The sequence below is a fragment of the Oncorhynchus clarkii genome, chromosome 1 (assembly GCF_045791955.1).
Source record: "Oncorhynchus clarkii lewisi isolate Uvic-CL-2024 chromosome 1, UVic_Ocla_1.0, whole genome shotgun sequence".
Classification (NCBI taxonomy): Eukaryota; Metazoa; Chordata; class Actinopteri; order Salmoniformes; family Salmonidae; genus Oncorhynchus; species Oncorhynchus clarkii.
The window spans coordinates 57,942,771-57,965,215 of record NC_092147.1 but is presented as its reverse complement, the minus strand read 5'-3'; positions in this window follow the sequence as shown (position 1 = coordinate 57,965,215).

The window sequence follows — 22,445 nt, the reverse complement described above, 5'->3', positions numbered from 1 at the left end:
AACACTCAATTAGGAAGATAATGTCTGTGACTCAACCCACTCAAGTCGAGTATAGCGGGAAAAAAAGCCTGGCAAGACATGACACATCCCTCCTAGGGACAGCATGGGAGATTACTAGTAAGCCAGTGACTCAGCCCCCGTAATAGGGTCAGAGAATCCCAGTGGAGAGTGAGGAGCCAGGCAGTCAAAGACAGCAAGCGGGTTCATCACTCCAGGGCCTTGCTGTTCACCTTCGCTCCCATAGGCTAGACTACACTCAATCACCTACTGAAGCGAAGAGTCTCCAGTAAAGATTTAAAGGTTAAGACAGAGTCTCACATGGATAGGCAGACTATTCCATAAATATTGAGCTCTATAGGAGAATGCCCTGCTTTTAGCTGTTTGCTTAGAAATTCTAGGGACAATAAGGAGGCCTGCATCTTGTGAATGCAGCGTAGGTGTAGGTATGTACGGCAGGACCAAATCAGAGCGGATGGCAGTAAAACCTTGAAATCAGCCCTAGCCTTATCCGGAAGCCAGTGCTTAGAGTCTAGCTCTGGAGTAATATGATCACATGTTCTGGTTCTTGTTAGGATTCTAGTAGCTGTATTTAGCACTATCTGAACATGATTAAGTTCTTTATCCGGGTTGCCGGAGAGTAGAGCATTGCAGTAGTCTAATCTAGAAGTGACAAAAGCATGGATTAGCTTTTCTACATCATTTTTGAAAAAAACATTTCTGATTTTTGCAATTTCACGAAGATGGAAAAAAGATGCCCTTGAAATATTCTTGATGTGTTCATCAAAAGAGTGAACATGCTCATGAGGAATGCTGAGTTCCAACAGGCAAGAGGTTATCCAAAATAATGTGGTGATCGATGGTGTCAAAAGGAGCACGAAGACAGGTGCAGAGCCTTGGTCTGATACCATTAAAAGGTCCTTCATCTTCTTATGGCTGGGGGGCAGTATTGAGTAGCTTGGATGAATAAGGTGCCCAGAGTAAACTGCCTGCTACTCAGTCCCAGAAGCTAAGATATGCATATTATTAGTAGATTTTGATAGAGAACACTCTGAAGTTTCTAAAACTGTTTGAATGATGTCTGTAAATATAACAGAACTCATATGGCAGGCAAAAACCTGAGAAAAAATCAAACCAGGAAGTGGAAAATCTGAAGTTTGTAGGTTTGCCTATCGAATATACAGTGTCTTTGGGGTCATATTGCACTTCCTAAGGCTTCAACAGTCTTTAGAACCTTGTTTGATGCTTCTACTGTGACGAATGAGGGAAGGAGAGCTCTTTGAGTCAGGTGTCTGGCATGAGCTGACCACGCGCGCGCCCGTGAGAGAGACCTGCGTTCCATCGCATTTCTGAAGACAAAGGAATTCTCCGGTTGAAACATTATTGAAGATTTATGTTTAAAACATCCTATAGGTTGATTCTATACATTGTTCGACATGTTTCTACGAACTGTAATGGAACTATTTGACTTTGTCTGGACCTAGTGCCTGCGCATTTGGATTACTGTACTAAACGCGCGAACAAAAGGAGGTATTTGGACATAAATTATGGACGTTATCGAACAATTTATTTTTTTAATTGTGGAACTGAGATTCCTGGGAGTGCATTCTGATAAAGATCATCAAAGGTAAGTGAATATTTATAATACTATTTCTGGCTTCTGTTGACTCCACAACATGGCGGATATCTGTATGGCTTGTTTGGGCTCTGAGCGCTGTACTCAGATTATAGCATGGTGTGCTTTTCCCGTAAAGTTTTTAAAAAATCTGATACAACGGTTGCATTAAGGAGAAGTTTATCTAAAGTTCCATGTATAATACTTGTATCTTTTATCAATGTTTATTATGAGTATTTCTGTAAATTGATGTGGCTCTCTGCAAAATCACCTGATGTTTTGGAGGCAAAACATTACTGAACATAACGCGCCAATGTAAACTAAGATTTTTGGATATAAATATGAACTTTATAGAACAAAACATACATGTATTGTGTAACATGAACTCCTATGAGTGTCATCTGATGAAGATCATCAGAGGTTAGTGATTAATTTTATCTCTATTTCTGCTTTTTGTGACTCCTCTCTTTGGCTGGAAAATGGCTGTGTTTTTCTGTGACTAGATACTGACCTAACATAATCGTTTGGTGTGCTTTCGTCGTAAAGCCTTTTTGAAATCGGATACTGTGGCTGGATTTACAAGTTTATCTTTAAAATTGTGTAAAATGCTTGTATGTTTGAATAATTTTAATTATGAGATTTCTGTTGTTTTGAATTTGGCGCCCTGCACTTTCACTGGCTGTTGTCAAGTCGATCCCTTTAACGGGATCTCAGCCATAAGAAGTTAAGAAGCAAGGTTTGGTTTGTCATGTTTCAGAGGACGCATGACTCAACCACCTCTCCTGAGCCCATTGAGGAATTGCAGAAATGAGACAATATGGTAATTGGATCGCAATTGGATATCACAAAAAAAGTGGGTAAAATACACAAAAAAAACATTTAAACTTTTTTATTAAAAGAGCCATCCAGCAATCGTACATTGTTTATCAGGGGGCAGGGCTACCGACGTAAATGCTAATCTGAAGATGGTGCTGGCTGAAGCTAAAACTGGCGAGTGTAGATGGTATAGGGATATCAACGCCGGCACCAGCGATGTTAAGATGAATTAAGGTCACCATGCACAACATAACTTCAGCGTGTAACTTAGCTAGAAAAATATGTGTTGGTATTGAGTAATTGTCTCTGGCCCCCTCACAGTTAGGGGGAGTGATGAGCTCTACAGCAGACTCGCACAAGTCAATCGCTAGTTTAACACTGTTTGCTGACGCTTCCAAAAGACAGACATAATTGTAATTGGCCCTCTTTCTGGGACTCCCCCACAAACAGGACCGAGCCTGGCCTGCTGAGGAGTGACAAACTCCATCCAATTTGTGTGTGCCCAGGTCAATGACTCATTCAAAATCTCCCTGGCGCTCCAGCAGGGAAACTACTTGCCCTTCCCGTGGCTCAGCAGCCTTGGTCACATCTGTCCATAGACTTTGTAACGGATCTCCCCCTTTCTGGTGGTATTACCACTATTCTGGCTGTTGTTGACAGATTCTCTGAATCCTGTCGTTTTATCCCTCTCTCTGGTCTACCTACCGCTCTCCATTTCAGCAGGTCTTCCGGCACTATGGCCTTCCAGTGGACATCGTTTGCGACCGTCGTCCCCAATTCATGTTGCAGATCTGGAAAGCCTTTATGGAGAAGCTGGGGGCCACGGTGATCCTCACATCCGGGTACCGGCCTCAGACTTACAGGCAGGTGGAGAGGACCAATCAGGAGCTGGGAAGGGTTTCTAAGGAGTCAATGCCAGGTCCGTAAGGGGGAGTGGTTCCTTCCCAGGGCCAGAACTCACTTCGCCACCCCTCCACCAGGCTGACTCCCTTCCAGTCCATCCTGTGATATCAGTCGGCCCTGGCTCCGTGGACTCCAAGCCAGATCGAGGCCCCTGCAGTGGACGACTGTCACGCCTACTCCTTTACCCTCCCTCTGGTGCTCGACGTCGCCAGGTTACTAACCACCGGTCCTGACAACCAACATTGCGCACACCTGGCACATCTTTGCACACACCCTCTCCCCATTGTTACGAACACCTGGACTTCATCACCACCCTGATTACTCTCCCTTCATGTAGCCCTCAGTAAGCCTCAGTCATCAGGCGCTATTGATTTCGCTCACATTTAGTATGCATCTCCTGTTTGTTCTTTTGTATTGTTTCATTATTAAAGTCATCTTCTGCACCTGCTTCCTGACTCCCTGCATATACGTTACAAAACACCTAATCAAGGATCTAAACTTAGCGCAATACCCTCACAGAAGATTGGAAGGGAAATGGCGCTCCACCAAACTGCAATATCAAAGAGCCCTCACTGCTGCAAGATCAGCCTACTTTCCCAACCTGATTGAGGAGAATAAAAACAATCCAACATTTATTTTTGATACTGTTGCTAAGCTAACTAAAAAGCAGCATTCCCCAAGTGAGGATGGCTTTCACTTCAGCAGTGATGAATTCAATAACTTCTTTGACGAAAAGATCATGATCATTACGAAGCAAATTACGAACTCCTCTTTCAATCTGCATATTTCTCCAAAACTCAGTTCTTCTTCTGAGTTTTCACAAAACTGCCAGGATCTAGAATCAATGGAGACACTGAAGTCTTTTAATCCTGTATCTCTCGACACATTCATGAAAATAGTAATGGCATCTAAACCTTCCAGCTACCTGCGGGACCCTCTTCTAACTAAACTACTGAAAGAGCTACTTCCTGTGCTTGGCCCTCCTATGTTGAACATAATACATGTGTATCAAATAAAGCCTCTTCAGAAAAAGCCAAACCTTGACCCAGAAAATATAAATAGCTATCGGACTATATCGAATCTCCCATTCTGCTCAACAGTTTTTGAAAAAGCTTTCTACCTGAAGACAAATAATGTATACAAATCGCTCCAGTCTGGTTTAGACCCCATCATAGTAATGAGACTGCACCCGTGAAGGTGATAACACTCTCCCCCACCAATGTGTCGGAGGAAACCCCATTCAACTGATGACCGAAGACAACCTGCAGGTGCCAGGCCTGCCAGAAGGAGTTGCTAGAGCCAAGTAAAACCCCCCCGGCCAAACACTCCCCTAACCCGGACGACACGGCCAATTGTGCGCCCCCCTATGGGACTCCCGGTCACGGCCGGTTGTGACTCAGCCTGGGATCAAACCCGGGTCTGTAGTGACGCCTCAAGCACTGCGATGCAGTGCCATAGACTGCTGTGCCACTTGGGAGGCCGTGGATGACTCTTTTTAAGTCTAATATTGCACGTAATGGAGTCGCCAATGACTAGGGTTTTGAATTTGTCGGAGGTGCGAGGCTTCGGCGGATCAGACCCTGTAATGGATGGAGGAGAGACTTGAGAATGGTCAGGCTCTGACTTTTTTGCTTAGTGGGGAAAACCTGTTGAAAATGTATGTCGGCTGAATAAGCGACACCGGTTGAGCATGCCAACAGCATTTCCTTCCAGAAGTTATGAGAAAATTGTCTGGCTGTTGGGACTATGCTGGGGGATTAACACTACTATCTGTATTTGCTGGTGGCACAGATTCCGTTTCATCCTTTCCTACACTTACATTGCCCTTGCCTAATGATTGCGTCTGAAGCCAAGCTTGCGACTCAGCTGTCCTCACCATAAGGCAATAGTTATCCTGCATATTAAGAGTACAGCGACTGCAAGGCATAATGTTTGGAAAGTATTCAGACCCCTTGACTTTTTCCACATTTTGTTAAGTTACAGCCTTATTCTACAATGGATTCAATAGTTTTTTCCCCTCATCAATCTACACACAATACCCCATGATGGTTTGTAAAAATGTGTATAAAAAAACAAAATAACATATCAAATTAACATAAGTATTCAGACCCTTTAATTCCCCCATTCTTCTCTGCAGATCCTCTCAAGCTCTGTCAGGTTGGATGGGGAGTGTCGCTACACAGCTATTTTCAGGTCTCTCCAGAGATCGATCTATCCAAATACAGGTGTGCCAAGCATGTAGCGTCATTCCCAAGAAGACTCAAGGCTGTAATCACTGCCAAAGGTACTTCAACAAAGTATTGAGTAAAAGGTCTGAATATTTATGTAAATGTGATATGAATATATTTTTTTAAATTTGCAAACATTTCTAAAAACCTGTTTTTGCTTTTTCATTATGGGGTATTGTGTGTAGATTGACAATTTTAGAATACGGCTGTAACGTAACAAAATGTGGAAAAAAAAGTCAAGGGGTCTGAATACTTTCCCGAATGCACTGTATTTATTATTAACTTGTAGATTCCGTCTGAAATCACCAAAGGTTGAAACCCTAGGCCTATATGTAGCCCATTGTCCATTTTTTGTTGAATCGTTGATGATTTTTAGCGAATCCAATGTATTTTCCACATCACAATGTGTTGATAAATGACGCTGAAACAACGTTGATTGAACCAGTTTGTGCCCAGTGGGTAGCACTGGGATTGAACCTGCGATGTTCGGAGCCATAGCTCATCCTGTAACTTCGCCATTCTAATAGAAACTGGACAGAGCGTAATCCACTGGAGCTGGGCTAAACACAACATGTTGATTGAGCCATGCTTACATCACTCTACTCTGAAGGACACACACACACACACACACACATACTGCATATATATTCACACACTGTATCATGCTTAGAGCACTGTGAATGGACACACACAGGGGACGCACACATGAAACCGTATAGGACCACTGATTGCAATCAGTTCTCAAATCCATTCATTATCATAAAGATTATCTGGTGTGTGTGTGTGTGTGTGTGTGTGTGTGTGTGTATATCTATGCATGTGCATAGTGTGTTTCCACCAGCTAAGTGCTAAAGAATGAGTGAGTTAAAAACAATTAAGAGAAAGCCTGGACAGTGGGGGGGGTGGGGGTAGTGAAGCGGGTCTGACATCACATCTTCCTGGGATTGAGGGTCTATACTAACAGAACCCCAGGAGTCACAGGGTCAGAGATTAGAGGTCAGAAGACCCAATGACGTGTCACAAACGACGCCCTCATCACAGAGAGAGACCACGAAATCTGGACAAGCTGCAGTGTCAGCCGTTACTCACCTCACACTGATCTGTGTGTCGGTGTGTGTGTGTGTGGTGTGTCTATGTGTGCGAGAGGTACAAATCAAAGCTTTTATAGGAGATACAAATGTTATCTCATTTTGTCAAGATATCAAATGGGACTGTATCAGAGTCCATTATTTATATAGATCAAAATGCGAGTCTTTGAATGATAACACGCAGCGTTCTCTCTGTACATTCATTTGACTCTTAACGTAGTAATGATAGATGATGCTTGTTATGCCATCTCTCTCCTGGGTCCTATAGGCTGCAGTGTAGCTAGTGATTCAGTGTATGTCTTTAGCGCCGTATACCTGTTCTCTGTTTATTATTCTTGGCCCTAAGAGCTTGAGTTCCTGTGGAGCAGATGGTGACTGTGATGAATTCACAGTGTTGAGGAGAAATGTGCAGGAAATCATAATTCAATGTATGTTACAACTAAAGAGGAAACAAGCTCACTATGTATTTTTTGTTGTTGTTGAAAACTGTCGTATAAAATAGAACCAAGGAAGGAATCGATCTGTATTATTCAAATTAATTTAGCAAAGAATAAGGTGTGATGGTAAATACAAGGATTTACATCACAGCTCATTTCTCAAACTCAAATTGCTTGACATTTCATGGGAGTAACTCACTCCTTCCTCCACCATAGTGTAATGGAGGCACACTGCTAATGCCCATACGGCTTCAGCTCAGCGGACTTAACACAGTGTCGTAGAGACTCAGGTTCAAACCGAGTCAGTCATAGCAGCATTCACAAAAGAATGTGGATTCTGAAAATAGATTGAAGGCTTTGTAAACAATGCCATTGTTATAGCTGTCTGAACATCATAGTCCATCATATTTACCTGCCCTCTATGTACTGTGTGGTGAATGCTGGTTTTCACTGTGTTGCTGGATACAACGCTAGTATGAATTATTGGCATGTGTGTGCATGTGCATGTGATATGACTGATTATCATGGTGAGTTTTCATTTGTTTAGACATGGTATGTGGCTTCGGGGATCTGTCACCTCACAGAAACCCTTTCCTCTCTCTGCAACTATTACCTCATGATGAGAGCTCTGCTTCTCACATCTCACCCACACAATCCTATATTAGAACCCACACTACACTGTGTTACTGCCTTCCGACCTGTTTATCTTTCTTGCCCTCTTCCTCTAACCCTCCTCTCCCTCTCCCCTTCCTTTACCCTTTCTAGTCTCTCCACACTCTCACTGTTATCTACCCCCTCTCTTTCATTCCATTCCAACCCCTCCTCTCCCACTCCCTTTCTCCTCTTCCCCCTCTCTAATATTAGATCACGTAGACCTGTGAAATTGATGGCCCTCTCCCTAAACAATGGCCGTCATAGCAACGTGGACCTGTGAACATGGCGGTCAAAGGGAAAGTGTTCAACATTAGGCTTCAAGAGGGAGTGGGAGGAGAGAAGCGGTTGGCGGTGAGAGCACAGCCATGAACCTGCTGATTTAAGGCTTCTGTGTGGTCAGGGCTGGGTCAGGGGTTCCGGGGTCAGGGATTAGAGATCAGAGTCGAGAGTGACAGGAAGGGACCCTGTGTCCAGGTGGCAGATCGCTCCATTTGACGAACATCCTCAGATGGGTTACAGAAGGGCAGAAAGGAGACACGCTCACACACAGTAGCAGCACGCTAACCATTCTCTCACACTCACTCTATTTCTCTTTCCCTCGCTCTCACATTTGGGAATTGTTTACAGTTTTTTCCAACTGCTTACACACGTTTTCAAAACTGCCTCCTTTGTTCAAAACTCTACACACAATTCCCAAAACTGCACACACAAAATGCAGAATGCCTCACATCTCCTTCAAAATGTATGTTTCCTGGTGAATAAGTGTAGCATTTTGATTGGTTGTGTTTGGAAAAGATAAGCAAGTCACTTCCTGTTAGATTTTTGTGTTTTAGGTAGAGAATGGTGTGTGGTGTTTTGAAAAAAGTGTTTTATGCAATTGACAACTGAGTCAAAGGCTGAGAAATAGCTTATGGTTTTGGATATTTGGTGTGTAGTTTTTCACTTTGAGTGAGAGGTTTCAAAAATCGTGTGACATTAAAATATTTTGTGTGTAAGCAGTTGGAAAACTGTAATATGAATAGAATAGCTCAATAAAGCAACACACACAATCAGCCTTTACAGCCTTTACACTGTTTTATGTAGTCATCGTAGTGAAATTGAACGTGAATGTTAAACAGGACAATGATTGTACAACTTGTTATACAGGTTTAGTTTCTCCTTATACAAATTTCTACTTCTACAGTATCATGCCACAAGGCGAGACCCAGACACAGACACAGGAGGCAGATGGTTGGAGTCTCACAATGTTTATTCATCCAAAGGGGTAGGCAAGAGAATGGTCGTGGACAGGCAAAAAGGTCCAAACCAGATCAGAGTCCAGGAGGTACAGAGTGGCAGACAGACTCGTGGTCAAGGCAGGCAAAATAGTCAGGCAGGCGGGTACAACAAAATGTGGAATAAGTCAACGGGGTATGAATACTGTTTGAAGGCACTGTAGGCTTGTACAGAGACACACAGCTCTTCTCCATAGGACTCCCCGACTAAAAGGTCATTAGGTGAGAGTAGGAAGATGAGTGTTAGGGAGAGAGGAGGGAAGAGAATCTTGGTGGAATAACACTGTTTTCTGGGTAATGTCTGTCTGATGTTTAAGCTGTTGGGATGTTCAAGGAGTGTGTGTGTGTGTGTGTGTGTGTGTGTGTGTGTGTGTGTGTGTGTGTGTGTGTGTGTGTGTGTGTGTGTGTGTGTGTGTGTGTGTGTGTGTGTGTGTGTGTGTGTGTGTGTGTATTCATATATTCACATGTATGTGTGTGTGCATGTATGTGTGTGTGCGTGTGTGCATGTGTGTGTGTATGTGAACCTAGGTGTTGGAGAGTTCAGACCGCCAGGACAAAAAACAGCAGATCCCTGTTATTCTGTTGGCGCTGCTGTGCCTTTCTGTGTTGGAGGTGTTTTAATAACTGGGACAGATTCGCTTTGACTATATAGCGTGGAGGTTTCACAATTTTTTGTTGTTGTACTGCTCACATGTTGCTCACAGGAAGCCGCAGAAGTTCTTCATTCAGGCCTCTAATGCTTTCAATGTGTAAGGCATGGATATATAGTAGTATGCCTCTCTCTGTAACAACAGTTTCACTCTATCTCCTCCACCCTTGGTGTCTGTACAATTTTGTTTCCCTGGAATATAAATAGTCCCCACTGCATTGAAGTGTCTGTCTACATGGGACTTCTTGTGAACAGTTTTGGATGTTGCTCTTGTGCTTTGTAATATGAACTTTCAATTTTCATGAAACTGCTCTTCCGATGTGTTTTATAGTTGTAGTACGTGAATATGTTTGGTGTCGAATGAGAACGCCATCTTCTGAGTTCGGTACCGTGCCGTGAAAGCTAGTCATTGTAAAGTTCTCTGTGGGCTGTGCTAGCATGGCAGACATGATGTCTAGCCAGTGAAAGCTCATTAGAGTTGGGGTAGCCTGCTAGCCTCTCTAGACCAGGGATGTCAAACATACAGCCCATTCAATCCGGTCAGCAGGTGGTTAGATTCATTTTTTTTGTTTGTTATTTAAAATGATCTCAATCCACATTGAAACGACTAAAACCAAATCTAATCTGTGTAGAAATGATAATGAACCTGCATTTATCGTCTCGTCACTCTACCCAGCTTGCTAACCAGTCATCGAAACGAAAGCAAGAAGCATAGAAAAATATCCAAAAGCTATGGATAGAGGACCATTTCTTGCACATTTTGGCGACAAGGAAATACAATACCTTTTTTTAGTGCGGCCCTCCGGACCTCGTTGAAGAGTGAATGCACCCCTGCTCTAGACCAATGAGTTTGCCTCCCACAATGTACCAATGTTCCAGCATACACGTCTGTGCAAGTACCTGCGTCAATTGGGACAGATAGGAGTCAGAAAGGGACGAGCATCTCCACCTTATCTGGTGACGTCACCACCTTATTCGCTTGTTGCCCTAGTCTAACGTAAACATCCCTGCCGGTCAAAAAGTACACAGAGTATATTTTTTTATGAGTGCATTTCGCAAGTGTCAAGTTTTCATGATCTACCTTCTCTGAAACCACTGCAAAGTTTTGGCCTGCAAACTTTGGTTTAAAATCGCAACGTTCTGGCATGTCTGCCCACAGGCTACGGAAAGAGTTGGTCTGCTGGACCAAACTTGTGATTTGTTGGGGGAAATGTTTTGTCTGTCTGAAAAAGGACCCTCATCTGAAATAATTTTTTTTCCCCTTTCAAAATGTCAAAGAGAATCCAATATCTTCCCTAGGTTTTCTCCCAAAATCTAGGATTTTGAGATTAGAAGCATGCCTGCAAGGAGCAAAGATGGATCTTCAGCCTCTCTGCAACATGTGAGTTTCCAAAATTAACTACTCATGCACAGCATTAACCAATAGGATCAAATGTAAACTAATTTGTTTTTGAATAAATTCACAATTGTAATATGTTCTGTGATATTATATTTCTGTGGATGCCCTCACGACCACATTTCCTCTGACCACTTTCCTGCATCCCATTGCTGGCTTGCCTGGTGTTGGAGGGCAAGTAGGAGGCACTCTTTCCCGTGGTCAGAAAAAAAGATCCCAATGCCCCAGGGCAGTGATTGGGGTCATTGCCCTGTGTAGGATGCAGTCTTTCGGATGGGATGTTTAAACGGGTGTCCTGACTCTCTGTGGTCACTAAAGATCCCATGGCACTTATCGTAAGAGTAGGGGTGTTAACCCTGGTGTCCTGGCTAAATTTCCCCAGCTTCCAATTGGCTCCAATTTAGGAAGAGTCTCAAACACATCTTAATGAGAATTACGGCCAATATTGATTGTTTTGCGAAGCGATATGTCTACAGACACACATTCGCATGCACACACAAAACATCTACACACATTCTCAGTCATACACACTGAAGCTCACACACTTGCCCAACACGTCACCTGACTTGTCCGAGTTTGCCTGCCACATGTAGACTCGCTACATACTGGTAACACAAAACTTAAGAGTGAAATTGCCACGAAAGATCAGTCTTATTAGTCTGCAGCATTCTGGATGGAACTATCAGTATTCGCATCGGCAGTTTTTGTGTTATGTCAGTCACTAATAGTCAGTCAATAAGCCCAAGTCAGCTAATATTTTTTAGATTTCTAAATTATACTGAATAAAAATATAAATGCAACATGTAAAGTGTTGGTCCCTTGTTTCATGAGCTGAAATAAAAGATCCCAGAAGTGTTCCATACAAACAAAAAGCTTATTTCTCTCAAATATTGTGCACAAATTGGTTTACATCCCTGTTAGTGAGCATTTCTCCTTTGCCAAGGCAATTCAACCACCTGACAGGTGTGGCATATCAAGAAAATGAGTAAACGGTTTTCTAATCCACACCCCTACCTTTTTTAAAGGTATCTTTGACCAACAGATGCATATCTGTATTCCCGGTCATGTGAAATCCATATATTAGGGCCTAATGAATTGATTTAAATGGACTAATTTCCTATAAATCAATCAAATCTTAGAAATTATTGCATGTTGCATTTATATTTTTGGTATTTTTCAAAGAATCTCAAAGAGCTTCAAAGTACACAAGAAAATGTATTTAGAAAAACAACATCATGAGACGGACAGTCGTTAGATAGTTAATGGCTTGAGTGGTCACGCAGGGAGACCGCAGGGAGACTCCATCCTTCCTTAACTTCAGTATCTTGTCTTTCTCTCCTCTCACTCTCTCCTCTTCCCAGGCCAGAGTTTTCAGGACCTCCAGGCCCATCTCTGGCCCCCAGCCAAATGGCAGACGCTCAGACTCTGGTCCATCTGATACACAGCGAAATACGGCTCCCACTTTCGACTAACGACAATTTATAGAGACTTTATGAAGCGTTCATACGGCTTCATAAGCATTATATAGATGTCATTTAGAAGCAGTCATACCACATAAATGGTGGAATAAAAAGTTATACAAAAACGCACACACTCTGACCGTGGGGCGTTGGGAGGGGAGTGCGGAGGTGAGGTGAGGCATGAAGATATGGGAGGGGCTTCTCTCCTGACAGCTGTGACACAGGTAGATGGGCCTGTCCCAACACTCCATACTCACACACATCACCATCAGAGAGACACCTGGGAAATGTCCGTCAGTCCATTTGTCCCTGTGGGGTTTGATAGCCCCACAGGGACAAAACAGAGCATAATAAAAAAATATATAATATGTATTTAACATTAAAGTTAGACTCAGCGAAATGACGTTGTCACGAGCAGCACTGCAGATATTGAGATGAGCGAGATTCAAGACGTAGCTCTCACACAGTTGCATGCAGTATCTGCACATGCGCACGGATTCACTTCATGCTGTGAGAGCGTGGTAGGTAGCTTCAACTGTCTTAGTTGTTGGGGAAATTGACCCACTATGCTGTTTACTTTCTGCATCGATGTCACATCCCTGAGTCTACATTTAATTTCTGACATCATTTCTCTGAAAAGAGGTCACAACTTTTCCGGAGGTGCTCATACATGGTAAAGGATGGGATATACCAATAGCAGAGAGGGGGGTGGAAGAGTTTTGCCAGAGATATCTTTATGGCCAGTAGAACTACATGATGAGATGAACATATGAAACATATAATCTTCCCTGGAGTCAGAACTCACCTCCTTTACTGTCCCCTACCCCTGAGAGAGAGAGAGAGAGAGAGAGAGAGAGAGAGAGAGGAAACGAATGAGAAAAAGAGAGAAAACACAAGGGGGAGTGAGTACATCTGCGGAGTCACTCTTCTATTGCCTCACAAATCACAGTACAATCCTGCAGAGGATACAGAAATGCTAGGGATATACACACATTTGATGGGTCTTAGAGTGCGTGGGAGAGGGTTTAGATATTTCCAGATGTTAAAATGTGAAGTAAACATGTTGAGTAACCCAGGCTGCGAATGTTCCACTATTACAACATTACAGAGAGAAGGAGGCATGTCCCCAGTCCAGGAGCAGGACCTATACCTGGGGTGATGTACTGAAGACACTGTAATGTATAAGACATTATGGCTATGGTGTGGTGTGAGGGACAGAATTCATCCTCATCGAAGTCGGCAGATCCCTCTCTGGCCAGTAGATGTGGGAACAACTGGAGTAGTACTTGCTGTAGCTACAGTAGTTACAGCTGTAGATGCTAAAACTACAGTCTAATCCTCAGCATCTGTATGTGTGACAGATGTCTTCTCTGGGGTCGACTTTGTCACTATAGGAACAGCCTCAGCAACAGCCAATAAGACAGCCAATAATAACCTTTGACATCAGAGAGAATTCTGGAGTCCCTGAATGGCACAACAAACAGAGAGGAAGAGGGGACATTGAGTGCACAATGTCAACCACAACCACAACAAGAAGAGGATAATGAATATAGTGAAAACTATAGAGAGGAATGTAGATCCTGCAAATTGTTAGTCCATTTTGGGACTATAGATCATGTATATGACGACTACCGATGCCACATAGGCCATTTTCTACTGTAAAAGTTTATTTTCCAGAAGCCACCAGTTTGTCACACAAGACACCAGGTAAGACGGGAGAATTACACAAGATATGACAGACAGATCCTAGCCCAAAAGCACATTTATAGGATCCTTGGGGTATTTCTATAAATAATGGGGCCAATGTGTGACATTGGGGGGGGGGAATATATGCAAATATATTATATGCAAACTTCGGAAGTTGGAAGTTTACATAAACATTAGCCAAATACATTTAAACTCAGTTTTTCACAATTCCTGACATTTAATCCTAGTTAAAATTCCCTGTCTTAGGTCAGTTAGAATCACCACTTTGTTTTAAGAATGTGAAATATCAGAATAATTGTAGAGAGAATTATTTATTTCAGCTTTTATTTCTTTCATCACATTCCCAGCTCTCTAGAAGTCTCTAGAAGCCTTGCCTTTCCAAATCATAATTATAATTATTGATAAATTATCCAATCCAAATTTAGAATGAGTCCTTAGTGCTTCACGTTGGTTCTATTACTTTAATTTAAGACCCTTGCCTTTCTCATCACTTACTGTATGTTAATGACAGATTGGTATTTCAATTCTTATTCTAAATTACAAAATTCTGCCGTGTGCAGACCTCCACAATCAACCTGATACCCCAAATATACCCCAAATGTCTTTGTCCATTTTCCTACCGGTACACCAGCAGCATGAGAGAAGTTTGGACTGGATCTCTCCCCATGCTCACTCCACATGCACCCCATGTCGCTCCTGAGAGAAAGAGCATAAGAGAAAAGGCCGTTGTTATCTTCGACTGCTGTGTACAGGTTGCTGGCTCGGACTCAGGTCTCACGGAAGAAGTGGTGAAGGACCATACTGATCGCAATTTAAGCCATTTTCAGCCGATTAGAGGGGAGGTGTTGAGGTTCACACTGTTCATCAGCCAAATGATCTCCCATGCATCTAGATACCATCTCTGCCATTACCTTGAGAGAGGACAGACCAGAAGAACAGTTTAGTTTAGGGCATTTGTAAATTCAGACTTCTAAGACAAATGTCACAGAGAATAACAACACACAGTTTAACCCCCCCCCCCCCCCCCCCCCCCACATTTGGAGCATTTTGTTTCTGATACAGATTATTTTGTGTTTCCTTCCTTACAATCAAAGTATAGTGTGCCTGGAACTCAATGCACTGCTTTTTAAACGTAAAAAGCTTCAATGTAAAAAGCAAATTCAAACAACAATTACAGAAAATCGTGTTTAATTAATTATTTTAACTGCTTGACATCACTAATGGATACAAATCCTTAGTCTCATAATAATATATGCCATTTAGCAGATGTTTTTATGCAACGCAACTTACAGTCATGCATGCATACCTTCTACATATGGGTGGTCTCAGGAATTGAACCCACTACCCTGGCATAGTGGGTTCAAGCACCATGCTCTACCAACTGAGCTACAAAGGACCAGGTGTCATGTGTTTTCAGGAGACAAACAAATTATATAAATCAAATCAAACTATTTGTCATACGTGCTTAATACAACAAGTGTAGACTTTACCATGAATAAAATACACATGAATGGAGCTATACACAGGTAGTACCAATACCAGATCAATGTGCAGGGGTGTGAGGTATTTGAGGTATATACTTAACAAAAATACAAACACACCACGTAAAGTGTTGGTCCCATGTTTCATGAGCTGAAATAAAAGATCCCAGAAATGTTCCTTATGCACAAAAAGCTTATTTCTCTAAAATGTTGTGCACACATTTGTTTACATCCCTGTTAGTGAGTATTTATCCTTTGCCAAGATAATCTATCCACCTGACTGACAGATGTGGCATATCAAGAAGCTGATTAAACAGCATGATTGTTACACAGGTGCACATCATTTCTCTACCATAAGCCGCCACCAATGTTGTTTTAGAGAATTTGGCAGTACGTCCATCCGGCCTCACATCCGCAGATCACGTGTAACCACGCCAGCCCAGGACCTTCACATCCGGCTTCTTCACCTGCGGGATCGTCTGAGACCAGCCACCCGGACTTCTGATGAAACTTGTTAGTTTTGCACAACCGACGCATTTCTGCAGAAACTGTCAGAAACCGTCTCAGGGAAGCTCATCTGCATGCTCGTCATCCTGACCAGACTATTTACCTTACTGCAGTTTGGCGTCGTAACCAACTTCAGTGGGCAAATGATCACCTTCATTTCTGCAGAAACTGTCAGAACCCGTCTCAGGGAAGCTCATCTGCATGCTCGTCATCCTGACCAGACTATTTACCTTACTGCAGTTTGGCATCGTAACCAACTTCAGTGGGCAAATGATCACCTTCAATGGCCACTAGCATGCTGGAGAAGTGTGCTCTTCATGATGAATCGCAGTTTCAACTGAACCGGGCTGATGGCAGACAGCGTGTTTGGGGTTATGGTATGTACAGGCATAAGCTACGGACAATGAAAACCATTGCATTTTAACGATGGCAATTTGAATGTGCAGTGATATTGTGACGGGGCCCATTTTCGTGCCATTAATCCGCCGCCATCACCTCATGTTTCAGCATGATAATTCCCGGTACCACGTTACAAGGACCTCTACACAATTTCTGGATTCTGAAAATGTCCCAGTTCGTCCATGGCCTGCATACTCACCAGACATGTCACGCATTGAGCACGTTTGGATGCTCTGGATCGACGTGTACGACAACGTGTTCCAGTACCCGCCAATATCCAGCAACTTCGCACAGCCATTGAAGAGGAGCGGGACAACATTCCACAATCCACTATCAACAGCCCGGATCAACCCTTTGTGAAAGAGATGTCACACCAGATACTGACTGGTTTTCTGATCCACGCCCGTGCCTTTTCTTTCAGGGTATCTGTGCCCAGCAGATGCATATCAGTATTCCCAGTCATGGGAAATCCATAGATTAGGGCCTCGTGAATTTACTTCAATTGACTGATTTCTTCATAGGAACTGTAACTCTGTAAAATCTTTGAAATTGTTGAATGTTACGTTTATATTTTTGTTCAGTGTATGTACATGAAAGCAGGGTAAAGTGACTAGGCATAAGGATAGATAATAATACAAATAAAAAACAGAGCAGCATGTGATGATTGTTAAAGTGTGTGTGTGTGTGTGTATGTGTATTTGTGTTGTGTCAGTATGCATGTGTGTATGTGTGCGTATGTAGTGTGAATGTGTGTCAGTTTTGTGTGAGAATGTCAGTGTAGTGTGTGTTAGTGAGTGTGTACATAGTGTGTATTTTTTCACCTTTATTTAACCAGGTAGGCAAGTTGAGAACAAGTTCTCATTTACAATTGGCCAAGATAAAGAAAAGCAGTTCAACACATACAACAACAAGGAGTTACACATGGAGTAAAACAAACATACAGTCAATAATACAGTATAAACAAGTCCATATACGATGTGAGCAAATGAGGTGAGATAAGGGAGGTAAAGGCAAAAAAAGGCCATGGTGGCAAAGTAAATACAATATAGCAAGTAAAACACTGGAATGGTAGATTTGCAGTGGAAGAATGTGCAAAGTAGAAATACAAATAATGGGGTGCAAAGGAGCAAAATAAATAAATAAATAAAATAAATACAGTAGGGAAGGAGGTAGTTGTTTGGGCTATTTACAGATGGACTATGAACAGCTGCAATGATCTGTGAGCTGCTCTGACAGCTGGTTCTTAAAGTTAGTGAGGGAGATAAGAGTCTCCAGCTTCAGCGATTTTTGCAGTTCGTTCCAGTCATTGGCAGCAGAGAACTGGAAGGAGAGGCGGTAGGAATTGGCTTTGGGGGTGACCAGTGAAATGTACCCGCTGGAGCGTGTGCTGCAGGTGGGTGCTGCTATGGTGACCAGCGAACTGAGATAAGGAGGGGTTTTACGTAGCAAAGACTTGTAAATGACCTGGAGCCAGTGGGTTTGGCGACGAGTATGAAGCAAGGGCCAGCCAACGAGAGCATACAGGTCGCAGTGGTTGTGTAGTATATGGGGCTTTGGTGACAAAACGGATGGCACTGTGATAGACTGCATCCAATTTGTTGAGTAGTGTTGGAGGCTATTTTGTAAATGACATCGCCGAAGAGGATTGGTAGGATAGTCAGTTTTACGAGGGTATGTTTGGCAGCATGATTGAAGGATGCTTCGTTGCAAAACAGAAAGCCGATTCTAGATTTAATTTTGGATTGGAGATGCTTAATGTGAGTCTGGAAGGAGAGTTTACAGTCTAACCAGGCAATGCAGGCAATGAGGCAGTGATCGCTGAGATCTTGGTTGAAGACAGCAGCGGTGTATTTGGGGGGCAAGTTGGTTAGGATGATATCTATGAGGATGCCCGTGTTTACGGATTTGGGGTCGTACCTGGTAGGTTCATTGATCATTTGTGTGAGATTGAGGGCATCAAGCTTAGATTGTAGGATGGCCCGGGGTGTTAAGCATGTCCCAGTTGAGGTCACCTAGCAGCACGAGCTCTGAAGATAAATCAAATCAAAGTTTATTTGTCACGTGCGCTGAATTCAACCTGGATACAACCTTACAGTGAAATGCTTACTTACAGGCTCTAACTAATAAGTGCAAAAAAGGTATAGGTGAACAATAGGTAGGTAAAGAAATAAAACAACAGTAAAAAGACAGGCTATATACAGTAGCGAAGCTACATACAGACACCGGTTAGTCAGGCTGATTGAGGTAGTATGTACATGTAGATATGGTTAAAGTGACTATGCATATATGATGAAGAGTTAATTAGGATTATATCTATGAGGGTTTTCATGTTTACGGATTTGGGGGTGTACCTGGTAGGTTCATTGATAATTTGTGTGAGGTTGAGGGCAACAAGCTTAGATTGTAGGATGGCCGGGATGAACCTCTTGAGACTAGGGGCCATTATTTTGATGTTTGGATGAAAAACATACCCAAATGAAACTGCCTATTCCTCTGGATAATACTCGCCAGTCCAGCTTCCCTGCCCCATCCACCGCTGCCCCCCTGGACACTGATCACTTGGCTACATAGCTGATGCATGCTGGACTGTCCATTAATCACGGTACTCCATTCTGCTTGTTTATGTTTTATCTGTCGGCCCCAGCCGCACTCAGGCTCTGTGTGTAGTTAATCCGACCCTCCCTGCCTAGTCAACGCCATTTTACCTGCTGTTGTTGTGCTAGCTGATTAGCTGTTGTTGTCTCACCTACAGTTTTAGCTACTGTTTTAGCTAGCTCTCCCAATTCAACACCTGTGATTACTGTATGCCTCGCTGTATGTCTCTCTCAAATGTCAATATGCCTTGTATACTGTTGTTCAGGTTAGTTATCGTTTTAGTTTACAATGGAGCCCCTAGTTCCACTCTTCATACCCCTGATACCTCCTTTGTCCCACCTCCCACACATGCGGTGACCTCACCCATTACAACCAGCATGTCCAGTGATACAACCTCTCTCATCATCACCCAGTGCCTGGGCTTACCTCCGCTGTACCCGCACCCCACCATACACCTGTCTGCGCATTATGCCCTGAATATATTCTACCATGCCCAGAAATCTGCTCCTTTTATTCTCTGTCCCCAACGCTCTAGGCGACCAGTTTTGATAGCCTTTAGCCGCACCCTCATTCTACTCCTCCTCTGTTCCGCGGGTGATGTGGAGGTAAACCCAGGCCCTGCATGTCCCCAGGCACACTCATTTGTTGACTTCTGTGATCGAAAAAGCCTTGGTTTCATGCATGTCAACATCAGAAGCCTCCTCCCTAAGTTTGTTTTACTCACTGCTTTAGCACACTCTGCTAACCCTGATGTCCTTGCCGTGTCTGAATCCTGGCTCAGGAAGGCCACCAAAAATTCAGAGATTTCCATACCCAACTATAACATTTTCCGTCAAGATAGAACTGCCAAAGGGGGAGGAGTTGCAGTCTACTGCAGAGATAGCCTGCAAAGTAATGTCATACTTTCCAGGTCCATACCCAAACAGTTCGAACTACTAATTTTGAAAATTATTCTCTCCAGAAATAAGTCTCTCACTGTTGCCGCCTGCTACCGACCCCCCTCAGCTCCCAGCTGTGCCCTGGACACCATTTGTGAATTGATCGCCCCCCATCTAGCTTCAGAGTTTGTTCTGTTAGGTGACCTAAACTGGGATATGCTTAACACCCCGGCAGTCCTACAATCCAAGCTAGATGCCCTCAATCTCACACAAATCATCAAGGAACCCACCAGGTACAACCCTAAATCTGTAAACAAGGGCACCCTCATAGACGTCATCCTGACCAACTGGCCCTCCAAATACACCTCCGCTGTCTTCAACCAGGATCTCAGCGATCACTGCCTCATTGCCTGTATCCGCTACGGAGCCGCAGTCAAACGACCACCCCTCATCACTGTCAAACGCTCCCTAAAACACTTCTGTGAGCAGGCCTTTCTAATCGACCTGGCCCGGGTATCCTGGAAGGACATTGACCTCATCCCGTCAGTTGAGGATGCCTGGTCATTCTTTAAAAGTAACTTCCTCACCATTTTAGATAAGCATGCTCCGTTCAAAAAATGCATAACTCAGAACAGATATAGCCCTTGGTTCACTCCAGACCTGACTGCCCTCGACCAGCACAAAAGCATCCTGTGGCGGACTGCAATAGCATAGAATATGCAACTGTTCAGGGAAGTCAGGAACCAATACACGCAGTCAGTCAGGAAAGCTAAGGCCAGCTTCTTCAGGCAGAAGTTTGCATCCTGTAGCTCCAACTCCAAAAAGTTCTGGGACACTGTGAAGTCCATGGAGAACAAGAGCACCTCCTCCCAGCTGCCCACTGCACTGAGACTAGGTAACACGGTCACCACCGATAAATCCATGATTATCGATAACTTCAACAAGCATTTCTCAACGGCTGGCCATGCCTTCCGCCTGGCTACTCCAACCTCGGCCAACAGCTCCGCCCCCCCCCCCCGCAGCTACTCGCTCAAGCCTCTCCAGGTTCTCCTTTACCCAAATCCAGATAGCAGATGTTTTGAAAGAGCTGCATAACCTGGACCCGTACAAATCAGCTGGGCTTGACAATCTGGACCCTCTATTTCTGAAACTATCCGCCGCCATTGTCGCAACCCCTATTACCAGCCTGTTCAACCTCTCTTTCATATCGTCTGAGATCCCCAAGGATTGGAAAGCTGCCGCAGTCATCCCCCTCTTCAAAGGGGGAGACACCCTGGACCCAAACTGTTACAGACATATATCCATCCTGCCCTGCCTATCTAAAGTCTTCGAAAGCCAAGTCAACAAACAGGTCACTGACCATCTCGAATCCCACCGTCCCACCGTACCTTGCAATCTGGTTTCCAAGTCGGTCACGGGTGCACCTCAGCCACGCTCAAGGTACTAAACGATATCATAACCGCCATCGATAAAAGACAGTACTGTGCAGCCGTCTTCATCGACCTTGCCAAGGCTTTCGACTCTGTCAATCACCATATTCTTATCGGCAGACTCAGTAGCCGTCGGTTTTTCGGATGTCTGCCTTGCCTGGTTCACCAATTACTTTGCAGACAGAGTTCAGTGTGTCAAATCGGAGGGCATGCTGTCCGGTCCTCTGGCAGTCTCTATGGGGGTGCCACAGGGTTCAATCCTCGGGCCGACTCTTTTCTCTGTATATATCAATGATGTTGCTCTTGCTGCGGGCGATTCCCTGATCCACCTCTACGCAGACGACACCATTCTATATACTTCCGGCCCGTCCTTGGACGCTGTGCTATCTAACCTCCAAACGAGCTTCAATGCAATACAACACTCCTTCCGTGGCCTCCAACTGCTCTTAAACGCTAGTAAAACCAAATGCATGCTTTTCAACCGTTCGCTGCCTGCACCCGCACGCCTGACCAGCATCACCACCCTGGATGGTTCCGACCTTGAATATGTGGACATCTATAAGTACCTAGGTGTCTGGCTAGACTGCAAACTCTCCTTCCAGACTCATATCAAACATCTCCAATCGAAAATCAAATCAAGAGTCGGCTTTCTATTCCGCAACAAAGCCTCCTTCACTCACGCCACCAAACTTACCCTAGTAAAACTGACTATCCTACCGATCCTCGCCTTCGGCAATGTCATCTACAAAATTGCTTCCAACACTCTACTCAGCAAACTGGATGCAGTTTATCACAGTGCCATCCGTTTTGTCACTAAAGCACCTTATACCACCCACCACTGCGACGTGTATGCTCTAGTCGGCTGGCCCTCGCTACATATTCGTCGCCAGACCCACTGGCTCCAGGTCATCTACAAGTCCATGCTAGGTAA